The 26,008-nt window shown below is 34.6% G+C and overlaps 1 protein-coding gene across 1 annotated transcript in view; it reads right to left on the bottom strand.

Annotated features, from left to right (window-relative positions):
- LOC120623472 (E3 ubiquitin-protein ligase lubel-like) overlaps window positions 1-26,008 on the bottom strand; it is a 79,904-nt gene that overhangs the window by 30,437 nt on the left and 23,459 nt on the right. The gene's annotated exons all lie outside the window — the stretch shown is intronic.

Genomic DNA, 26,008 nt, shown 5'->3' with positions numbered 1-26,008 from the left:
AGGACAACAGCATACCACTGACAGCCATTGTAACCATTAGCTATCACGTGGTACTTCCACGTGTTGCCGACTTTATAATTTTTGCTGCAATTTCCCTAGGGGGTTTTTGCCGACAAAACTTGAAAGATCATACCAGTGCCAGAAAAAAACCAGTTGTTTGGTATGTGGTCTTTCTGGTCAGACTAATAAAATGAGTTAGTTGTTGTGTTTCGGTAAAACGCTCTACATATTATAGGGTATGTGGTCCATGAGTTGACTCGATGTCAATTATATTTTTCGACTGCCACTTATCTGTGATCTAACTATTTCTTTTGCTCTAGTTCATACGGATCCAGATTACTCACGTCATTTTGACCCATTTCCAAAACACAACACCAGTGCAAGCAAGTGAAAAATCAAGAAAAATTAAGAAAGTACATAAAAGGTTTTGTCGACTTCCCTGGCGCAACGGTGAGCACTGTGAATTTAAATAGGATGTCCCGGGATCGATCCCCGGAAGTGCAAATTTTAGAATTAATATTTTTTTAATTTTCCCTGTTCTGAGCTGGTGGGAGATTTTGGCCGTGGTTGTTACCACCCTAGCGACAAAGACGTGCCGCTAAGGGATGTAGTGTTCCGGGTGATGTCGCGTGGAAACCGATTAGGGGTATGACTACCATACTTCCTCACCATCTTAGACTACTTCATCACTTACCATCAGGTGAGATCGCAGTGGAATAAAAAATTAAGCAATAAGTCTTACTTAAATGTTTCGAAGTTTGAAGTAATAATACATTAAGGAACAGTTCACAAAAAGACAAATCGATACTTAATAAACAAAGGTTCGAATCAAAACATAGTTAAAATTTTGCTCACAAGCTACTAGCCTACATGTTTTGTATGCGAGCCAAAATGTACTTTAAAGCAATTTTCAAGCCCTTGTGCTCAATAATTGTAATTCACCAGGAGTACTGTCAAGGCCGTAAGGTGCACATTTGTATGAACCTCGTCTTATAAACGTTGGACATGCCGCAAACCAAAGTTGATCAAAGATTCAGAGCGGAGCGTTGCAGGCAGGCTGCAATATTAGGTAATTCCGATCATGGTTGCTTGCGACACGCTATCCGATCTGCATACAACTGCAACTTTAACCAGTGTTTCCAACAACGCAACTTATATTAGTATTTAAATTAGTATGAGGTCACAGTTTATAGCTACTTCCAACTGGCCTTGGCGGTTAAACGTAACTAAATCGACTCGTGCAGTTTAGCTGACAAAATTCTGACAGATAGCTCATGAGGTCAATTGTGCAATGCTGTCGTAATTAAAAATGCTTTCAAAGATAGAGATAAGCTCAGGTGTTAAAACCACGTGCTTTATGTTAAAGAAAAACTCCTAATTACGAAAGAGTTTACAAGTCTAGGAAGTATAGTTTATTATAAACTGTAGTTTATAGTGCATTGAATGTGTTTGCCAGTTACGAAATAAAAGTAAAATTCGAAAAATGAGTGTAAATTTTAAAATTCATTTTTAACTTTACAAAAAGCGTAATTCTTCCAACCGAAAGTTTACAGGTAACAGGTAAGATAGAACCAAGAAGGGGTCTCACCAGCCGGCAATGTTCGAGTATCGAAACACTAGTGTCAATGATCAGGAAAACTTAAGCGAATGGAGCTCGCATAGAAACCATGTACGCTGGTAACTTATGAGTGCAGTTCCTTTATTTAACATACTAGCAAGTCGCAAGGCATATGGCACAAAGATTGAATGCATGCGAACCATTCTACTGATATTATAAATGCGAAAGTTTGTGAGGATGCATGTAAGTATGGATGGATTTAATTTATATTTTACGATGATTTTCTGTCAATTGGCTGAAATATAACGATGTTTTCTACAGATGTAATACCGACTTTTAAGTCACAAAATGCAGCGGGCCGCGAATAACATAGTTTGGAAATAAAACTGGACCTGGTAACGTTGCAATTCGTTTCTAGGTTTTTTAAGGTATTAAAACCTCTAATAACCGATTCGGTGCAGACGAAGTTGCGCGGGTCAGCTAGTTTAATATGTTAAACTAGCGCACGCATGTGTACAAATGTCATATATTACATCAAACTAGTTTTAAAGCTCAAAATCTTCCACTCGTCGACAGATATCTTAGCTAAAGGAAGGTTTGTAAAATAATATTTTATTTTATTTACACTCTGTATTTGTACTCAACAACACGTTAAGAAAATAAAAAAAAAAACCATTAGGTTCATAATAACTGATAACACAGACGCGATTTAATTGGCGTTACGTTTTCGGTGGTGGACTTCGGGAGATGGTCATAAGCCCCGTCCACCATTCCAGACATGAAAGAACACATCCCGACATAAAACAATATAACAAATGGACCGGAGGCCAGAGCCGAGAATCCACACCTCCAAATGATGAAACCAAAATGTCTGCTGCATACACCGTTGTATAAACATTAGAATAATCAAACAATCGAAACGATTTTGGGAATAAATTCGTTCTTTGACCTTGGACCTCTGATCAAGCCATTTGCATAGTTAAAATCATGATAGGATGTTTATTAGTACCCATTAGCACTTGTCTTACTAATTTACAACATTATCCAACACTATTGTGGCTTTTTTAAGTTACATTGAACCTTAAGGCTTGGGAAGATATATCGTGGGTGTGTGACGTTGATTGTTTAATGCTTTGAATCGTGATGGAAGATGTAACCCACGCTTGTGCTAATCAAAATTCCGGTTTTACTGTTTAATTCTATTAGGTCTTCATTGTATCCTTTTATGCATCATACAAGGTCTTCAATTATAGAAAGGAACTCAAAATGGGTTCATTTGTAGGTGCAACCAAATTTTGTAAATTTTCTTCATCTTTCGATTTTCTAATTTAGGTATATAGTGAAAAATAACATTAATATTACAGAAACAATACTAAAACCTTTACATTTAAAGATTTGAGTATGTTTGTTCGGAGTAGTAGTCGGAGAGTTTTTTGATTATTTTTTTATAATGGTATACCTATTATCATTATTAAGCCCTTACTGAAACAATGCAGGGCATGGATTTCTTCTTAGAATGACAAGAGGTGAGGCCGTAGTCCACCACGTCCAATCGCAGATTGGTAGACTTCACACATTCTTCAGAACATTTCGGATTACTCTCAGGTATGCAGGTTTCTTTCACCGAGAAGGTGATAAATTAATTTTTTACAATAAAAAAAAAACAGAACTCCGAAAAGTTAAGGCTCCTTGCCCTCCCGCATCGAACTCGGTCCTCCCTAAAGTAAGTAAGTAGGCTCCCTCCCGAAAGCCTGCTTGCCCTAATTATTAGCATTATTTACACACTTTTAGCCCGGTATAATGAAAATATGAATTCCCCACAGATTAAGTCACTACGGAAATCAGTGCACTGGCTGATCCAAAAGGTAACATTATATATACTTTCGAATTAAAAATATCACTATGGATATAAATAGAATATGTTATTGGTACTATAGGAAAGCATTGTCTAGGTGTACTTCTTAAAATATCTTTACAATTTTTGGAGTTCGGTATCAGAAATTGATGGTAATTTACATATTGTGCATAGCTGAGTTAACTCGAACAATAGCATCCTTCAAAGGTTCAGAAACTTGACTCATATGGTATGCGTGTACGCAAGCCGCCCTCTCGCTTATTTAGTAACCTTGTAGAGCTTTCAATTGACTCAAAGTTCTCTCTGTATTAGTCACGTGGAATACAGACTATAAAACCATTGATAATAATTATTCTCTCGCCCGGATGTAATTAGGTAATTTTGATCGAATTATTTTCAAAGTGCACCGGAATTCGAATCAATCAAGGAACAAGGAACTAGTGTTACAAGTCGTAAAATTCTAAATTGAAATAAGTAGTTTAGAACAATATTATTCAAAGTCAAAAATATCTTTATTCAAGTTGGCCCATAGGTGTCACTCTTGATGAGTACATTACATGAGAAGTACACACGGTAGTGAGATAATGGCGATAACTATATTCGTAAACTTGAAACTAAAGGTACGAGTGTTCCAAACGCGCCCTGGTCTAAGTAGAATCCCACAACAAATTTAACCGGGAGTTTTTTTTTGTAATCGCCATCTCACATTGTGATTTTAATTATCAGGCTAGGAAAATAATTCACACCCACGCATTTTATACATAACGTAGTCCTTTATACTATAATAGGACTTATCTATAAGCTTACGTTTAATACAAACTTTGAACTACAAAGAGACATCACCAAGATGTCAATGTGTAGTTTATTGTAGAATTGTAAGCAAATTCCTTTAAACGAATTATGAATTTTATGTAACCTAGTATATTGCACTGTAAGTTTATTCTTACTTCTAATGTTCAAATAATAACAGTCACATTTTTTCTTAAATTTGGAAACTTTTTTATGAACATATATTAAATTAACACAGCAGCTCCTTGCATATCCCAAGGCCCTATTCTAAAGTTATTCCTGAGTAATGCTATCAAGTCAAGAAGAAAACGGTAACATTATAAAACAATTACAGATATTTTGTAAAACAAAGAAATAATGTTTTATTTAATGGTGTAATATTTTTTTTTTCTTTTTTTTTTTTTTTTTTAATAAATAAATAAATATACTACGACAATACACACATCACCACCTAGCCCCAAAGTAAGCATAGCTTGTGTTATGGGTACTAAGATGACTATTTTTATGAATAATATACATAAATACTTAGAATATATATATATAAACACCCAGACACTGAAAAACATTCATGCTCATCACCAGTGGTGTGCATAGCCCTTTGACCCAGGGTATGCACAAGGTGTTCAGCACAAACATAAAGTAAAATTTATATTTTAGATATGTCGGTTTATAATCAAATTACTTTACGAAAGTTATATTTTTGATTGATTTATTACTATCGTCTATCTACTGCCAATTGAATAAAAGTACATACCCTGATTTACGTCACAAAATTATGACACACCATTCGGCAGCATTTTCTAAGCACACTGAAGATGATAATATTTTTTTCCAACATGTTTTTAGCGTCTTGATGAAAATTATTAATATCACAATATCCTTTATCATTTCAAACTTTACGTATATTGGACAATAAAACAAAAGGAAAGCAAAATAATCGATTGGTGTGTACAAAGCCGCTTAGTCAAGAATAGTTTTCGTAATATTTATTATTACACATACCTACGTTTTACTTTATCACCTTTTTTTGTGGATATTTGTAACATTGGTACACACCTTCCTTTGCGCATGATTTCTAATTTTACGATAAAGGGATAGAAATTAAAGTTGTCTCTAAGTACTTTTTCCAGGCACACTGAACCCAAACAAAGACCGCACGAATAAAAATGAATGAATAAACTATAAAATAACGTTAACACATTAAACTATCACTACTCAAACTTTTATAAGTTGCTGAATTTATGCACTTTAACCGTTTATTTATCACCAACGCCATAGAGCATTGTTCGAAGGTAAACAATAATGGCGATTGAATATGCTAATGATAATATTGCAATCGAAATTAGTCAAAATATGTCTTTAATTTTTTTGTAAGTATGGGTACGAACGCTATTTTATTTTGATATGTCAACAATAAATAGAAACAATATTTATTGTTAACTTTCTCACTTTCCAATAATTCCTGGAATACTTTTCATAAAAAAATCAAACACGTAATTGATTATCCACTTCCGTAAGCAGTGCTTATAGACACCCATACATAGAGAATTTATGAATGAAACTGTTCACACAAGACCGATGCTAATCTTGTAAGTACAAGCGCACGATTATAACATTACACGACACACACTACTAACTTGCACGCACACATCTAGCAGAACGATTCTTTCTTTGGGCGTGCTTATTTTATTTGATATTTCTATGCAACAGTAGATGGCGTCATATGTCGAGTGATTCATAATAATTGATTTACCCTGCAATCGATAACATGAGATTTAAATGATAATATAGGTATTTTTACGTGTTTTAAAAGGTAAATGTTTAGCATTTACGGTTAAAAATTAAAATACGAAGTAGAAAATTTTATTTTATAAGTTATACCTACGCATCTATCGTCATTGACCTAGAAGTTTGGCCGCTCATTACTAGATGGCGCTTTCATATATTTTTTACTTGGTGTTTTTTTAATTACTAAACTTTAATGGTCCTATCTGAAGGTTCTTTAAGACCCTGAGGGTAGGGTATGCACTGCTTATTTGCATATATGCAATGCACGCCACTGCTCATCACACAAACATTTTCCAGTTGTGGGAATCGAACCCACGGCCTTCGGCTCAGAAAGCAGGGTCGCTGCAAACTGCGCTAATCGGCCGTCATATGTATGTTGATTCAGGGAAAGTACCTATAATTATTGGGAAGATATAGATCTTCTTATGACTCTAAGTTACATACCTAGAGTAGTTAACGATAAGATTGCGTTTAGACGTACTATTATTTATATATTATGGTCTTATATTAAAAGTAATAACGGTGTAAAACATATATTTATTTTTCACCTGTAGTGAGTGAGTGGTCTACCAATTCTAAATGTATAGAGTATAATTTACTAGAGGTCGAAGGTTAACTGAAATTTTTGCTGACTGTTTTTTAAAATTTATAATTCCGCTGAATTTGAAATTTAGATGTATTTTAAATATTAATTTAAAAATAAATATGTCAAATTTTATATAAATTTTTAAATTAAGATTTAAAATACATCTATTTATGTTTAACCTGTATAGTGGACTGCCAATACATAATGTGGAGAGAAGAAATTACTAGAGATTAAAACTGACTGTAAGACTTAAAATTTAAAATCCTGCCGAATTTCACATTTAGATTTGTATTTAAAATATATATACAATCTGACATATTTAATAAAGGCTGACCAGGCAAACTACTTTGGGTACATCTAGCAAAAAATATCCAAATCACCTTCGTATTTTAAATGTGTTTTTGGTTTTTGTATTATGTACTCTAAGTTAATCAACTTTCGCCCTCGCAGAACAAGTGTCGTGCACCAGACGACCTCGTTGCGGGTTTGAATTGATTCGGAATTAATCATGCTCTATCCAAAAAGGTTTGTTGCGTATGTTTTCCAACAGCCTGCACTGTGTTGCAAAAATTGTTGTAGTACGAGCATATTTTTAGGAAATAGTAGTAAGTTTTACGCATAACAGAGATTACATAATATTATATTGATATACAATCCTTACTAATATTTTTAATACTTTAGATTGTTTGCTTATTTTATTCTGCTTGTAGTGAAGCAACATATCAATTTGATTTGCGGCAGAGAGTTAGTTGAAAGTACGACAAGTAACATTTAATCACACACTAATAATAGCTTGTATAAAAATAAAAACGCGCTAATGTTTCTATAACGAGCTGGTGGACTTAACTAACGTTCAATTATAGTCTATAACACGGCCACAGCCGATTTAGCTAGTAAGTAGATTGTGTGTATACAAATTTTAAGCTGAACTATAATACTCGTATACCTTTGGTTGCTGGAAGAGATCGCTATATAGATATAAGGCCGCCAAATTGTACCTTTTAACTTATTGTTCTATTGTATATGTATCTCTGTGCATTTTCTCTTTGCTGTATAATAAAACAGTATTCATTCATTTATTCATTCAAAGTAAATTTTTTTTTCAAAGGTAACAATCATATTAATTAAACAAACACTTTTGTTGTATTATATTATTGGTATATTTGTCTTCTAATTAAACTGTGTTTATGAGTTATATACTGCCGTAATATTTTAGGATGTTCCATTACTCTTATGCATCATATAGCGTGATCGCATCACATACAAAGCAACGGTACCTGTACAAATTTGGCGCAAATTGCAGCCTTCTTATTATTATAGCTGTAATGAAGATTGATTACGGACATTTTTGTCTTTACCGTGACTAAGCTTAAAGCAATTTTTAAACTTTAGAATTGAATACCAATCAAAATATATTCTAATCTACACTTTTATATTCTTAGTAAAAAAAAGATAGAAACTTAAAGAAGCGGATAAACGGGAGGTGAATACAAAATCATAAGTCACTACTACCTAATGTAGATTTCCTAAATTATAATTTATTAGCCGTCTCCATATAGGAAAACATCCAGCGGGAACCATTTATTTTCCCGGGCTTAATATCCTATTTCCGTTTCCAGGATTCATCTGAGCTTCTCTCTCTGTTCAGGTAATCTCCAAATTTTATCGAGATCGGTTCTACGATTCTACATATTATAATTGTAAATGTTGCAATGTAGCAAATCTGCCTTTGTATGTACATTTGGTTAAAGATAAAAAGGTATCTTCGTTCAGAATGGTCGAAATTATGCATAATCTGTGGTCGGTAGAAGTTGGAATTCAAAATGACCGGAACCCCGGATCGGAAAGGAAGTTCATACAAAATGGCGAGAGGAATATAGGTCAAGAGGAGTGCAGACGGGAGTGTCAAGGGAAAATGGTAGAAGTTGTCTCTTTGAAGTTAAGTAACAGTGAGCTTAGAGTTCAGATAGATTGATGTTTATAATGTGCTATGTTGTAATTAGAGATGCTAAAGCGTTTAAACTTAGAAAGATATGAATATTGTCTTTCTTTCATATATAAAGCAATTAAAGGGCAAACAGACAAACTTTCACTTTAAAAGCATAGAAGTTCAGATGTTCTTAACAATTATATTGTACACTTTTTGGTATATGCGGTAAATCTCACTTTTTTTGTCATCTGCACGATTCCTTATATGCAGCTTGAAGCGCCATTTTGGGTAACTGTAAAATGGCCAGTGACCATCGCTGTCTACTCGGTATCGAAGGTAAATGAACCAAGGCGCGTGGGATATTCACCATCGCTGTACAAGGCACCGTCATTTGTTGGAAACGTTTCACTTGAACTTCTCATACAGAATTGGTTTATTAAGTTTCAATTAAGTTACTGCGGCGTAGATTCGTTGCGCATATATAATCGCTTTAGTGGGACAGAGATTTTTTATTTTATCGGTTAGAACCATAACTACTTAAAACTCTTCAAAGGTTTTTATGAAACTGGCAAGTTAATCAAAATAAAGCCTAAGGATATTTCGTAGGAGTAAGTCCGAGACAAAAAACTACTAACAAGGGATAAAATTTACTTTTCCAACTTCCACAGCATAACAATTTACAACAGGGGATAATTTAACAATACGGCCGATATTATTTCCACCCTTGCGCCCATGTTCCTTTTTTTGTCCTTTTCCCGTGGAGAAAAATATGTTCGGCTCATATGAAAATAACTCATGTTAGTTGAGCTGGTTTGCTGTCATTTGCATCAATCACGCTATCATATTTCGGCAAACATTTCCGTAATACTTATATATATTAGAAATTCTCAGCTCTTTTAATGATAGAGGTCGGGGTGGGGTATGATGATAAACTTAAAAATTCTAGTTTGAGTGCGAAACAAAATAGCATTAGGAAATTAATTTGAAGGCTTGTATCGGAAACATACGTTAGTACTGTAAAAAAAATTGACCGACATTCAAACAAATCTTGTCAGTGATCTCCGTTATCAACTCGGTTCGGTAAACTTTTTTTTGGTGTTTCGCTCGCTCCTGTTTTGCGTTAATGTACCATAGACATTTTTTGTTCATAGGTCTGCATACTTGCGAAGACATCTAAGTATCTATTTAGACTGAAATTTACGTTGCCTCGTTCACTAATAGAATATGAATAATGAATTTATATATAACGGAAAATTATATCTCGGATGAATGAATAAAAAGTAATACTGGAAGAGTATGAAATCAAAATAAAATCAGGAGGTATCGGTATCTTAAGAGAATTTTTTTTTTTAAATGTTATAAATAATAGGATTAAAAATTTATAGGTATATAATTAATAGATAGTATATAATTTCAAACAGTTTAAATTTGTTATGGATATTTGTTATAGACATCATATTATGATGAACATTGAACATAGTCAACCTTGTCAAGTCGAATCGAACGAGCCAAACGCCATGGGATTGCATGGTTTTATGACAGAGTTCCCTTGGCCACGATTTAGTTCCGTCATCAGATCACTTCCATGGTATGTAATTTTAGCTCGATCGTAAAAAAACATATATTTTCTTCAACATTTTTAAGTCACTACACAATAATAAGTATTGCTTATGGTAGTGAATTTACTTACCTGATAGTACCAGATACTATAATATACTTATATTATATTTTGCACATCCAAATATTATGTCACAACTCTGGTTTAATAATTAAAACAGGTATTCAGCTGGGCGATACAAATCCGGTTTCATAGTTAAATGTAATTACAAGTTTTCATTGTTCATGCGACGTTTCCCGTAACGAGTTTCATATTCTAGTTCTGAACTGTTTAGCGAGCACAGGAATTTTTCGCATACTTCATAATGATAATGACGATTTTAAGAAGTCGGGGAAACCGGTTACTAAAGCAAAGATATGTGAAATCATTCATACACTTCGGTGAAGCGAGGAAAGTCCCATATCTATGTGATAAATTCTGAATTTTAATTCAGTTAACTTTTGGGTAACTTTACATAATATAAAGCTGACGCAAGACATAGTTTGGACAACCTAACTAAAGTACTTGCTCCAATGCAGTTTAGCTGTTCCATCAAATCCAACAAAAGTATAGGCATGAAGGGCATCGTAACCCGCAAAATTTTAACTTTTGGAACGAAGTTTGCTTGCCATAGGGGTTAACTGAAGAACCGAAGAATTATGCCTCCGCGATGTTAGTCGATTTGGCCCTTCTGGCGTAGTTCAGATATTATCGTCAAGCACTGGCTGCCATACTTTTTTACGTCACATTGTGTTAAAAATGTTTTGTCCAGGTGGTCAGAGTAGCGTACACTTTCTGATAGGGTTTTTTTTTGTTTTTCTATTAAACAGCGTTCTGTCGAGGTTTTTCATAGCAAATGATCGGGAAGTCATCGTTAATTACAAGGCCGGTGACAGATAAACATAATATAAAGACTTTGTCGTGATCATATTCGAAGTATTGAATGCAGCCAGTCAACCTTATTTGTAGCATTGGTCACGCGCGCTGGTTAAGGTTTTATAGTTTTATATTATAATTTTATTAATCCATATCCGCATTTGAGGAGAACGATACTGTTGCAAGGACTTCAGCTTTTGTTACATTAAGATGAGTGACAGGGTCGAGTTTTATTCAGTTGCAAAAAAACAATATTTTAGGATCTATATTTAAAACACTTTCCAATAAGATTATAATTTATCGCTCAAGATTGTGAACTGTCGAAAGAAGACAGACGACCTGGATTTATACAAAACTAATGCCCCTAATCGTTGTCTACGTGGCATTGTACGGCTGTAGCCTCCCACCAGATAAAATCGGAGACAATTTAAAAGTTATATGTATCCACATTGCTACTGTCGGTGATCTAACCCCACTGATAAGCTTCACAACGGTCGACAAAGCTGTGGCAAAGATGTATTTCAATAAGAACATAATATGTTATTAAATAAAAACCTGTATGTTCTTAGAAATGCGGCCTGTTTATATACTCCGAGACAAGCTGTCAACTGCAAAGAATTTGGGCGCGGTGTCACGCTCACGCCCGAGGGCCATTATCACGATACAATTGAATTGATCTCTATAATGAGTGTCTCAATGAAAATTATAATTGAGATGTACGATAACTATAAACAGAGATTATAGCGCCTTTGTCACCAAGAAACTGTTCACGTTCCGACAGCGTTTAGATTACGGCGTAACTATTTGGGAGTTAAAACAGCCTGCAGCCTCATTCTCTCACACACTTCATTCACACACAATGATTAGGCGTTCGATTTATGGCGATGCCGGTTCAGTGAAAACGGGCGTTAGGGAACTAAGTAAGAAGGAACTGCTTTCCTTTGGTAGTGTGTAACTTACGTCACTGTGGCATAGTGCATTATGCCATAAAAAATAAACTTTAAGAATTCCAAAGCCTAATGAATGTCAATGATATAATTATTATATGTCACAAATCGATATCTAGTGCTTATTATTGTTTTTATATACATTTTAAATTGACATATTTTTCAGGCTCCGATAAAGTTATTTCCGCTTTCTTAAATTCATATTTTCAGTAAGCTATATCGGACGATTTTGAGCGATTTAGCGTTCCGGTACAATGCTGCATAGCTTAACGTAACTCTTTTTTTGGACCATGGAATTTTCACAGATGATGTTTTTCTGTTTACAACAAATAGTAAAAGCAGAATAAAATGAATATTTATATGTTTATTTAGCAGAAAAAAACACGGAGCTACTTATAATTTAATAACTAATTATTAATAGTCTTTGGTGTGTGCCAATAAAAAGTTACGACTCAGATGAATCTTGCGGATACTAATGTACCCACAATGCTGGTATATGTTGATGCAAGTTCTTTTAAAATTGACATATTACGAGATAAACAGAAATAAAGCATATTTTATTTTTTTCATTATAGGGCGCCTCCATACAACAGATTGCCTGATCAATTTTTTTGCCGTTTATAGATACCTAATCGCACAAAAACCTTCGTGCGCGATTCCGACTCGCACTAGGCCGGTTCTTTGGTTAGGTAAAATTATCAAGAATATTGCCGATATAGCATGTAACACGTCTGCTAGTAGCAATCAGCGAACGAAAGTGTTTCGCAATCGATCTGATATCTTCAAAACAACTGTAATGGACGTGAGACTAGCTTTCGATTCGTCAATTAGCGGTTATTGATTATGTAAGCTGAACAACTTTTACTTGACAGTGAACTGTATGTTTAATGACACATGACCTCGTCCGAACAGTGGCTAGAGGTTTGCAGCTCAAGCTTATTTCTTCTCGTATATTCAATGACTAATAAAGTCACCATTCGTCCGCCGCTTAACCACGTCCCACTGCTGGGCAAAGGCCTACTCTCACAGGAGAAAGGTGTCTAGAGCATACATCCATCACGCAGCATAGATCATTAACGGCTTAACATTCTCTTGTTATACCATGGTTGGGGCGTATGGACCCTAGAACAAACGCATGTATACTTAGTTTATACCCCCAGCAGAGCCAGCAAAGACAAAAATTATACCCCTGATTATATCCCCTGACAAGGGATATAATTAACGAGTCCACCCACTAAAGCACGGGAACATGGAATATGCGAAGGTCACCCCCGTTTTTTTATTTATATTTTATCATTTATTATTTTTCTTTTTTTTAAATTATTAACAGTGCTTAAAAATAAATTAAAAAACACTATTAAAAATTTATAAAAAAAAAAAAAAACTTCCACCCTCCGCTTGCGGGGCTTTTGAATACCCAAGCAACCGGTGGTCAGGGCTCCAGAGTGAGGTCCAAGTATTTAGATACTTTTTCCTTTTCAGCTTTCACCAGATTATCGTCATGTGGAATAGTTATGTCAACAATTATTGAACGGCGCACTGATCGATCGACTAGCACTATATCAGGTCTATTAGCTGTAATATACCTGTCAGTGATAATCGTTCGATCCCAGTAGAGCAATGCACTGCTATTTTCAAGAACTGACGCCGGGTCGTACCTATAGTAAGGCATTTCAAAATTGATAAGGCCAAACCGAAGAGCAAGTTGTTGATGAACTATCCTGGCTACTTGAATATGTCTGTGCAAGTATTCGCCGTTAGCAAGATGAGAACACCCGGAAACTATATGCCTGAGGGACTCCCCAGGACGATGACACGCTCGACATATGTCTAGAGTACCATCTTTCATAATGTGTTTCCGGTAGTTTCTCGTCTTGATGACTTCGTCCATAATTGCACAGACAAAACCCTCGGTTTCCCCAAATAGGTCACCGAATTGTAACCAGGATACAGATGCGATTTGATCTACATCTGGTCCCGACAGGGCCTTGTAGAATCTGCCATGCAACTCCTTACTCTTCCATACCGCCACACGATCTGAGTTGCCAAGTACTCTTTGCCAAGGAATAGTGGAGTAAGACCCTTATCTACTGCAACGGACCCTTATCTATCTATTTGGATATTGATAAAGCCGTGGGAGCAGATACATCTTTACCCTTTCCCCGGGGAGATAATTATTGTCTTCTGCCTATGCTAGCCGTACAGGTAGCGTTGCCAGGCTTCCGTATAAAGCCGGACATTTTGATTGCACGTCCAGCTAGAATAAGCGGTGTGTGGCATTTTTACCAAAATGTCCGGCCAAACCGACCTGGTTTGTCCGGCTATTTAGATTGGCGACCTGGCAACCCTACCTCCAAGGCATTATCGCACCGAACGAGCATTCTTTTAGCGAGGATTTTATTCAAGTTGGCTCGCCGGTGTGGACGCAACCACAAATGCAACTTAGCAAACGCTTTTTTATTGTTAACAATTTAGCGCTTGATTGGGCCCATCAGTCGAATCTTGTCATGCGCGAACATGTCAACGATAAAAAAAAATGAATTTCCCATTAATTTCCGTAACTTTTTTACAGATCTTCAAGAGCAGTAAAAATGCTTCCTCATTAATAGGTTAAGGTTCAAAAACCACTGTTTAGAAGATTAAGCTATCGTTTTGTTTTTCCTTGAAGATACAATCAAATTAGATTTTCCTATAAATCTTTATATTAGTATATTTGACCGCATCAGTTTATATTTCATGTCTACTATAAATCAAATAGAAGGATTTTTATGTGGGATACAAACAAAGTTAAAAAAAATTAAAGTTTACGAGAGTGAAAAATAAATTATTTATGGAATTTCCTGGTTAAAAATTTACAAAATACATTCTCTTGCTACGTAGCTCAATAAAAGATTAAACTAAAGAATAAAAACAGATATACTTGTCAAAGCCTCCGTACTCTCAAGGGAACGATACAAAAATATATAAAATACGGGACCTTAGAATATGTGATGCAATACATGCGATTGCTATTTGCACTTGGCCGGTTATTTTACTATTATAACAGCTTATGTCAGACACAAAACAAAATAAGAAATTCAATACACGCTACAGTGTCACAGACCCTGCTGCGTATGCCGTATTCGCACGCCACTTGCACCGTTACTTCCGCGCCAGCCGGATGTAAGACAAAATGTGAACGGACCACTCCGAAACAGTTTATAATATCAACAATTGTGTAATGAACGGTTGATGAGACTTACGTCATACGACTGGCTGCAGCTTATCTATCTATGCTTTATGCTTAGCTTTGTATCGAAGCTTTCCAACCCTTTTTGTAGAGCTTTTTGTAATGGAGCTCGTCCGGAAAGTACCTACCTCCATGTTTATTTCTGCTGCCTCAGCATATAAGCTCCGGTCTAAAGGGTTGCCTGTGCAATTACAGGTACATGAAGATTATCACCTACAACTCAGGTTTATATAGAACGGCACTAATAATAAAAAACTGCTCCAAGGAAGTGATTAATCGTTTATTATTACCTTGTTTTTTAATGTATCATATTAACCCATTATCGGCCAAATACAGGGCTCGGGTCTCCTTCCACAATGAGAATGTTTTAAGGCCGCAGTTCACCTTGCTGGCCAAGCGCGGATGGGTGGACTCATCATACCTTTGAAAACAAATTTCTAAGAGATACATATTTTCTGGTAAATCAATCTTTTTATCCCGAATAAATAGGCGTCATGGTATTTACTAAAATAAACCGCAGATCAATTTACACTTTATAAAATGTATTCGATTGATGTTAATTGCTTTGCCTAATATGTAAAGTGCGTTTGATTGCGTTACGTCTTGGTCCAATGAAGTTAGCAAAATTGCTTTAATATTCGTTGACTTGCTATGGAGTAACAATATGTAGTTTGCAGTGTGCGTTATTTTTGAAGAAGTGCCAGCGGATTATTTCGTGTTAAAGTAAGGCAGTCCTTACCAGCTATTTCTGTGTTAAATTATATAGAGAATGGTGCAGCGGTTGAAAATAGGTAAGAAACAAAAAAACAATAGCAACACTTTCGTATTTATTGGTTAATGTGGTTTTTTTTTTAATTATAATGGAAAGGTTTCATTGTTTTTTTTTTCAGCCAAAAGTTGCTTACCGGTTTTTACGAAAAAAAATTATGAGTTTATAATATTTTTATTTAGTTGACGAAAATATATTGCAATGATTTCATACAATAAATAGACCCTTCGAAATAATAAATTGTCTTACTTTTTTTAATTGCTTAACTTGTCATGGAATAAAATAATCTTTAGAATTAAAAAGTAAGTTTATAGGCAGGCTATCTAACGTTCAAAATAAAACCAATATACCTGTAATAGGTCTATAAATAATACGCAAATCCAGGTATTAACAAGTTTTTCTGTTGTATTATCGTCCTATACTTAACGGTATTTTGTAGTTACATAGCAATAAAAATAAAATATAGAGAGTTGTATACTTAAACCAGAGAATGCATACAGTTACAGTTTCAGTTCGTCACCATCGTTATCAGCATAATTATTGTGTTCTAATATCTCTTTTGTGTAGTTGTTACCTTATTTGATGAGCACGAGGTCGGGTAAACTGGCGTAGTCCTGAACGCGTCGGAATTCGACTCGATTACTATTAATAACATGTGGGAGTGATTGTTAAATCCTGTCAATCCGCATTGGACTAATTGGTTTGGTTAATTTATATTCTTAATAAATATAATATACTTATATATTTTTTTAATAAATCGCTACCTAAATTTTACTATTTCGTAATTATTTATCAAGATTTCGTAAGTATTTTATAATGTATAGCGATATACTTCACCAGGCTATGCGTCCGGTGGAAACGGACGGATTTGAAATAACACTAATTAAAACAATAAAGTAATTACGCAAAAAGCTCGAGGTTCCCATGGTGAAAGGTGTTAATAGTTCGGTAAGTTTAATAAAAGCTGAAATTTTACGATTCTTTGTTTATTCTTACATATAATACTATGAGGGAAAAGATTTTAGACGAATGTTGCATAATTATTATCTAAGGCAATTTGGATTTTGACTTTCTATTTGCATTAAAAACTTTAGATAAGCCTAGTTAGTAACTTACGTTTGGATTAGATTACAATAGATGCCACTTGTAATGTTGGAAAAGAGAAGCTGCTGCCTTACTTGTCAGATTCTTCTAAGTAGAATCTGCCTTCCAAACCAATACAAGAGTCACTACAAATATACATACGTTTAAAAAGTGCTTATATTGCCTAGATAAAATAAATTCTAATTATTAATTTTGAGGTTATTTACTTTTTAATTAAAAAATACATGTGGAGATACGAGGACTGATTATTATCATTTTACTTTATGAAGTCATAAAATGCTTGGGGAGGTCTAAGCTCCAAATTATTTTATCCTGTAATGAGAGAGGAGACCTGGGTCCAGCAGTATGACATTCATAGGCGATGAGGTGTTTTTTAAATATAAGATTGTACAACAAGTGCATAAAACAAAACATTTCATGCAAGACGTGTTTTCGTAGGCTGAATTTAAGGTTACATATTTAACTCGAAACAGTTGTCATAAACGTTTGGTGTCTTTCGAGGCAACTAAGATAATATAATGGAAAACTGGTGGCAGCATCCTCTGTGCTAGTTACTACCTTCTAAAGGAAAGGTAAGCGCATAAAGAAAAATATAGGTACATGATTATGCACAAGAGAGTTCAATCAATTTTAATCTGCATAATCCGGAACTTTAAGTGACTGAGGAGTGAAAACATAATTTTGTATTCGCTATCTTAACCATACAAGTTTCTCATGTGACTAATGAATAGGTATGTTCTGTAATAATAAATTGTCATACCAACCACTCAGTTTTATTCCGTATTTCATCATACATCAACAACTTACAAATGATATACAACATACAACTGCCACGATCTAATGTTAAATACTTTTTGAAATATCTAGCTAATTGCAAAATAAATGTGCGTTGACATTGTGCAATGTAGAATTGTACGGAGCTTTAGTTTTTTATTAATAGAGAACTTTTAACCGTATTGGTTCAAAGTTCTCTATAGTTATCGACATGGGCTTAGACTTTTGGCCAATCGTTGGGTACAGGCCTCCTCTTTCGAAAGGAGGATTAACGCGCTACTGTGAATATAACACGTTATATCAACTTATCACATTACATTGCAGCCCGCCAGGCTGTAACGAGCTATGTGCAATGTTAGTACTAATAAATTGGCTAAGGGTGGAGGTTTACGATGGCATTTACATACATTTTTGAGGGGGCATACTGAGAACTACTTAGCTAACAGAAAAACTACTCATACTTTTTATAACCCAGCCCTCGAATCAAACCGAAAACCTGGTGATCCGAGGCCGAACATTCTTACCATTAGACCGCCAAGGCAGTGACACGGTTATGGCTTAGCGTATTGGAATTTCGAATTCCTTTGTCGGTAGAGCTTTGCCGGCTTAAAATTCCATAGTTAAACTTTCCAGTATCTACCAGCGGGTTATTGATACATTCACCAATGTCACTGGTACCAAGAGTCTGTTTAAGACTGTGGGTGACGACCCTGAGGGACCGCCTGTGGGCATAAAGTTATACGCTTAATCACAGACATTAGGTAACATTTTGCTACTTATTCAAATGAGACACGCTTAAAAATAAACGTAGGCACTTAATTAATACAAACAAGCGTTACATGCTATAGGTACTAGTGAGCAATGAATTAAGTCTTTTTACCTCACTTTCAAAGGTAATGCAAAATACCCGTGTTCGTACGACTTTATTCCGGGCTCGTATATAATTTGGATGACCGAACATCATGATTTAACAACTATATACAATTTTTGGGTTGAAAACATAGCTTTGGCTTTATATTTTATTTTTTAAACAATACGACACTCTTTAGCATACGAATCCACTAACAATGCGAATTCGATTCGTACTTTAACGTTCTTTTACTATTCTTTGTTACTTATAGTTTAAAGAAGTCCCTACATAAGGGGGTATAAAGGCAAGTAGTAGATAAGATTAGTCTTGATTACTATATTTTGTCTATTTTCAAGAATGCGGCAAAAAGTAGGCCAACGATTAATAAAAAACCGCAAAAAGCTTTAAACAATATTATTCAAAAATCTTTCAACTCATTTTACCGTAATTGGTTTTAATTGGTTAAACCTCGTTTCCGAACCTTGACCAAATAGCCAAATACGTGAGCACGTTTGTTAACACGTTGCCAAACATGGGAGCAATTTAGTCGTGGACTGCTCGTGCCTTCACATTTCGCAACGCACGGCTATCTATGATTTAATATTAATTTTCTGAATTAAAATGAAAAACGTCGAATCTACTAGGGATCGACTGTCTCATTCCAGAGAGTCCTAGGTTACCTGGGCAATCTGATTCAGGCACCTGGAATGAGCTTGGATGGCTGCATTACGAAGTTTACTGGGGAAATGACGATGTAGGCTTCGATGGAAACACATTACCCATGAAAGACTTTTACCTACCCTAATCAGCTTTTAGGCAGTATTGTGCCAGAGCGCTTAACTCTAAGCGATACACCTTAGGGTCGTAACTAATAATAGCTATCAGTCAAGATCTCGAGGCCTCCCCTGGCTTCTAGCAAAGCCTGCAAGAGCGTGGCAATTTATAGTTCGGATCGGGGGAAAAAAGCGTCGTTACTATTAAACACTTATTATCAAATTACCTCGGCACCTGTTACGTTTTTCTACCAATAACATTATTACCAATTAGTTTGCCCTTGAAGTTATCTGTTTCACAATTCTACCATGCGGGCTTTTCAGAGATTAATTCCGGCGCCGAGAATTTTTCCAGTCTAATTCTTATGAGTCCCCGGCCTTGAGCGGGTTGAGCCGGAGTCCACTTTCTCAATTCAATTAAGTTTCAATTTGCTCTCAAAAATTACGTAGTTAGACTATTTCATATATATTTAGTTTTAAAACATCGGCCTGAATCACTTAGGAGTCATTTCATTCAGGCAACTTCTAAAAGGCGCAAAAAGGAGACTTGAATCAGCTTAAACAAAGCATTAAACGACATATTTAGATCACCTAAGTACTCGGAGGCTTTCATATTAGGCTTTCTTAGGCATGCATATTGCCGCATCGTCCTTAACAACAGTTGCTCCAGTTCCTTGTATTTGTTGGAGATGAAAGGTCGGAAGAGAATGACAAAATGGGAGTCACCGACACCGTAACAAAGTTTTGTTTAATAAGTGTTGCCTGCCACTTACTACGGACGGAGACCAGTCCGGAAATAGAAGACAGATCAGAAGAAAGATCAGAAGACGTGTTGCCCGCGATTAGATCCATGTTTAAAAAGAAAACCGGCAGGAATCTAGAATGCGAGTATATGCTAAATTTATACAAGATCAGTTTAGCTGCTAAACCGTACAAAGACATTTCTTTAATATCGTATGTTTCTAATGTGAGTAATAATTATACTTTTAAGATAACGGTTATTGATATGTTTTGTTACGGATTTATGTGTGATTTATGAATAAATTCTTTTAAATTTTTGTTCGGCGCTTATCACACCCGAAATCTCAATTTTTATAGGAAGCATTAATATAAAAATAAATTGTTTCCTTGTTCCTTTCGAAAAGATATTAATCTTTGAATTAAACTATTTGCTTTTTTTTTGTTTACTATTTGCATTATAAACGATGCGGAGCTGAGAACGCGTGAATATTCATGGGATTTTTTGTTTTATTAGTTATTTATTTTATTAAAGCGCAAAAAAGAACAGCACCTGTTTAGGTTTCTTGCTACAAAATTGTTAAATCTAAACTAAAACGTAAACTATTGCTATTTTTTCCCGCCAAAACATTGTAAAATGGGTAGCACCTACTTTTAGATTTTTCATTAAGTTTAATGGGCACCACTTTAATTAAAAAGCCAAAGAATTAGTTTAGTTATTAAACAAAGTGAAATTAACATAGTAAAACAATAGGTATCACATTCTAGTAAAAGATGACAGTAAAATAGTCACCTGTCAATGTGTAAAAGAAAAAATGAAGGTACTTTTTCTATAATTCTACCGTAAAGGGGAAAATTACTGTAACTTTTTGTACCGGCGGAGCTTAAATTATTATATTATCTTCATTTATCATAATGGCCGTTCAACTTAGCCACAGACTGGTCTGTGACTTGAAAGTAATTAAGTTAAGAGTCCAACGGCCTGGCTACGTAAATATAGATATGCTACTCATATTTTGGAGGAGGTACAAAAAGTTAATTTAATTAGTAAGTACATTCAGTACATTTTCTTATGACATAATCATTTAGAATGTACTAGTGCGAGTAAATTCTGAATATTTTTTTTTTCGATACTAGAAACCGCTTGGCCGTGTTCTTTTTTCAAAGGGTAATTTAGAGGCAGTGTTTTTTAAACCTATTCAATCATCAATGATTCCATTTCTACACGAAGTTGTACCTGAAAGCTAAACAGCTTCGGCTTTACAAGTATGATGGTGCTCAGTAACTAGCTGGAGTTAAAGACTTCCATCAGATAGCTATATTCCTTTTTTGTTTCTTATCTGAGCATGTAAACTCTTTTACTTCATTATTTGTTAGTAAGTATAGCTAAGATGTATGCTTAAAAAAATATTAAAAATAATAACATATATAATATATATTATACCAAGCTGTTGCCCGTGACTTCGTCCGCTTTTGTTTTTGTTTTTCGAAAGACATGTACCTCATTAATGTGGCAGCACTTTATGTATTCAGGATAGCTTAGCCTGGTGTAAAATCGTCAAACATTTTCGTCCCGAGAGAACTGAGCTTAATTTCGGGATAAAATGCATAGCTATATTAGTTCTAATACCTTGAGGAATATGTGTACAAAGTTTCGTGATGATCGGTTTAGCAGTTTTTGCTTGAAAGCGTAACAAACAAACTTACATTCACATTTATAATATGAGTAGGGAAGTAGGGATTCACAAAGAATATATTTTTTATGAAGAATATTTGTTTTCATATTTAACAGACTTCACAATAAAATAGAATGAGATCGTCTTAAAGAGCAAAGAATTCTAAAAAAGGAGTGTTTAATAATTGAAAATCCCCCCCGGACACTCACTCATAAGAGGAAAAATTTAGTATAAATCGAATGAATGTATAACCTGTTCAGTCCTTTACTTACATCGCTTAAAAAAGACAGATGCCATGACGTAACAGGCAGATTTTTTTTGTCTTCCGCATGTTGGTGGAAGTCAAGCCTTAGTTTCCGCTCAATCAGTTTCACGTTCGAAGAGATATGACTGTTCTGTTTTCGGTCAACGAACTCTGTAGATTTCGGTGCAGATTTTCATCAGTGTTCAGTGATTTTATCCATCAAATAATAGTAGAGGAAAGGTGCTCACATCTTTTTATTTCTTTAAGCGCTATTCATTTAAGTGGGGCTTGAGTGATTTTTTTAGTGGCTTAGGATAGTGTGGCCCATTTTTGGAACAGCATATTAACCGATTTCCCAAGTTAACAAGATATATGATCGACTTTTGCACTTCCTTGCCTCGAATAAGAACGTTACGCCGTCGATACTGTTCATTATCAGTAACACATATTAAAAATTCTTATCGATGACTCCACGCAAACCCGGATTGGAGTAGCGTGAAGGGAACCGTAGAGGCAAACATCACGTCCTGGCTGGTCGGTCTTGTTTCAACGAAATTCCAGAAGCCTTGGTGCTTGAAAACTTTCTGCGTTCTTTATTGTTGTTTCTTATTTCTTTTATGTTATTTTTAAATCGACATTTACCGAAGTTTATCGAACTTGGTGTGATTTTAAAAACAAACTGTTCATGAGATTCTGTTTAATCATTTTTGGAGAATTAACAAACAGTTTTCATCAAAGACTACTGTTAGTCTGCGATGTGATCGATGCCTAACCTTTAGCACCAAATCTAGGCTACGGAATATAAGAAGATTGGTACGAACAATCTTGAGACTTAATGTCTAAGTCGCAAGGATTTGAACGCACTGGCAATGTTTTAGTAAAAGTTATTTTGCTAGCGTCTTCTTTGATTGGGTAATACTGAGAACAATGTGGCTATGTTAACGAAATACTTCGTTTTATTTCATGTCTGGACTTAAATGTTCGTAATTATTTATTGATTGGGCTTTAAATGTGGTTTTTATTAAACTTTATTTTGCAACGTTAAGTATTTAGCTAGACTTGACCGTAAGGAACTGCTTCAGCGACCAATAAAGAATCAAGGCTTCCAAGGATATAGGGCTGCCAAATATTAAAGGCTGTGTCACTTATCAAGGTATCAACTCCACCTTAAAAGTATCAAGACTTATTTAGGGAAAAACTAGACTGTAACTTTTAGGTCAGCTGATTATCGTATTCCTTATCCACTTACAGCAAATGAGTATTTTAATAAATCCACTACTACTACGACAATACACACTTAGCCATCTAGCCCCAAAGTACCTAAGCGCAACTTGTGTAAGGTGAGCTATGAAATTTTTTATGAATAATATACATAAATACTCATAATATACAGATGAACACCTAGACACTGAAAAACATTATTGTTCATCACACAAACATTTTCTATTTGTGGGAATCGAACCTACGGCTTTGGACTCAGAAAGCAGGGTCAGTGCTCACTGCGCCCTTTGGCCGTCAAAGAGTTTGTGTTTGTAGTCATTGATTTGTGAGATGTTATAATTTAACTGAAGATCACGTACTTCGTGAGTAAATTAATCTTTTTAAACTTTTAGCTTTATTGCTTGCTAATATATCTAACTATTTGATTGAACAAAAATTAAAATTTTGTTTAAGTAAGTATACTTAAATTACTTTGATTGATTTAATTAGTGAGGAAGTAAAAGTGGATCGAATTAAGATTGTAAACAGATCTACTTTTAGGAAATGTATCTAAATAAGTAGTTAAATTTGAGAAATGATTACTTTCTTGTGTGCATGATTTCCTGGAAATCTTTCTATCCGGAGCATTCAATCGATAAATTTCTCAAATTACAACCGGACATACCTTTGTAGCTAGCTATAGCACGTTTATTTTCGGATACCGTCGTAAATAATATATCTTGAGTCAAGTCTACTTTTTTTGGTAGACTTTGCTTTCCGCATCAGAGGTAGAGTCACTACAAAAAAGTTTTAAATGTACTTGCAAAGTAGACCTTCCTTCTCAAAATAAACATTTTTTTAGCTACCTACGAGATCCTGAACGTTCTTATAATAATTTGAAAAAGGGGGTATATTTTTTTAAATACTTACAGTAGGTACATAGATACGTACCGCGTATTTGAATATTACTTTGCAAAAACTTATAGTTTAGAAAGTACTATCAAATCACTTTTATTTAGCATGTAGAAGCGAGAGCAAGAACAAATATTCGAAGTTACCTATTGAGATTAAATTATGATTCAATCAATCAATATATAATAATACCAGTACAGCAACTTGTATACCAGTGTATTTTACGAGTTAAACAAGGTGAATATTCATTATATTCTGTCCGTGTATCAGAGTTAAAATTCATGCTATGTGAACTTATGAACCGATGAGGATTCATGCAATTTTGCAAATCGGGACCATACAATATAATTGACGATTTAAGGACATTCAAAACTGTTTATAAGTTAAAACCGTATGTGTCTCAAAAAGCTGTAACTGTCATAATTTTTTTTCTTTGACATAGGTACATTTAATTCCTATAAAAATATGAGAAATGTTATATTGACACTTCTTGTATTTATGTAGATATATTTCATGTATCATGAAAGATACCTGGCATCGATATCTTCCATGACTCACCCAAAGTTTTTAGGAAAGAACTCACCTAACACTTATCGGAGAGTTGAATTTTTTGTCAAAATAAGTTTACATGACGCTTTGTCATTGCTATGTGCACTTGTAATTGACGTGAATATCAGTCCATGTTTTTTGTGTGTGTGCTATATTTAAAAACGTGTAATATGCATGTTATTAGTGCTCTTAATATATATACGACTATATATTTTTTTCATCACTTCACATAAAAGATTTAAAAGAAAAATGCCAGTGAAGCTCAGGCATGCAGGTACTACATCAAAATATTATTATAATTAATTTACACTCCTTCAAAATTTAGTGTAGTAGTGCATTCTAATAAAATTAATTATACGTATATCATGTACGAAATGATCAAATTATTCATTCAGTCTGTGAAGTCCAAAATAGGTATATTATGTGCTTAAAACAAACATACAGACATGATAATTTAGTAATAGAACATGATCTAAATTACATAGCGTTACGATATAAACGCACTGCGGCGGCAAAATAAGCTACAGGCCTCATATTAATTTGTTAATAGCCGTGTAAATCTGCGTTAGAGTAGAATTTACGCAAAATAGCTGTAACGTACAGCCATTATGTAAATAGCATGTGATTACCTAGCTATGTTTAGTGTTAGATGGTTATGATTAATGAAACATTACTTGGGTCATACACATCATGGTTTAATTTACTTTCCGTAGTTTATCATCCAGCAGGGCTAGCACAGGTGTGAGACCAAAATTATAGCTCTGAGAGTTGATGAAGCTGTGGTAGAAGATACATTATTATCCTTTTCCCGGGGAGATAATTGTCTCCTGCTCATGCTAGCAGATTACAGAACCTAAATTCTGTGATCATTGACCATGAAGAAAAAGCATTTGTCTTTATTGGTGAGAACACAGTCATTGCATTGAAGTCAATTTGAGTTGCTTGAATGTATAAAACAGAATTATTTTATTGGTTTATTGTGCAATACTTTTTTGTACTGAAATAAGTTGTCCCTAATATTATAATTACATTTCAGCATGACGTACAAATTGCATCGAACTCTCCAGTTTATATGAAAGTTTCTAGATATTATATGAGCAATAGTCAAAATTGACGTCACAAAATTAATTTCGTGCTTAGCAATGATGACAATGTAATAATCGCTAACCGCGGTCAAATAAAAGCATCTCAAACATTTAAAAAATATTAATTAGTATGTAGGTTTCGTTTTATTCAAATTGATGCGTTATTTTGAATAATTCTG

The sequence above is a fragment of the Pararge aegeria genome, chromosome 4 (assembly GCF_905163445.1).
Source record: "Pararge aegeria chromosome 4, ilParAegt1.1, whole genome shotgun sequence".
Classification (NCBI taxonomy): domain Eukaryota; kingdom Metazoa; phylum Arthropoda; class Insecta; order Lepidoptera; family Nymphalidae; genus Pararge; species Pararge aegeria.
This window is presented reverse-complemented; position numbering and strand designations above follow the sequence as displayed.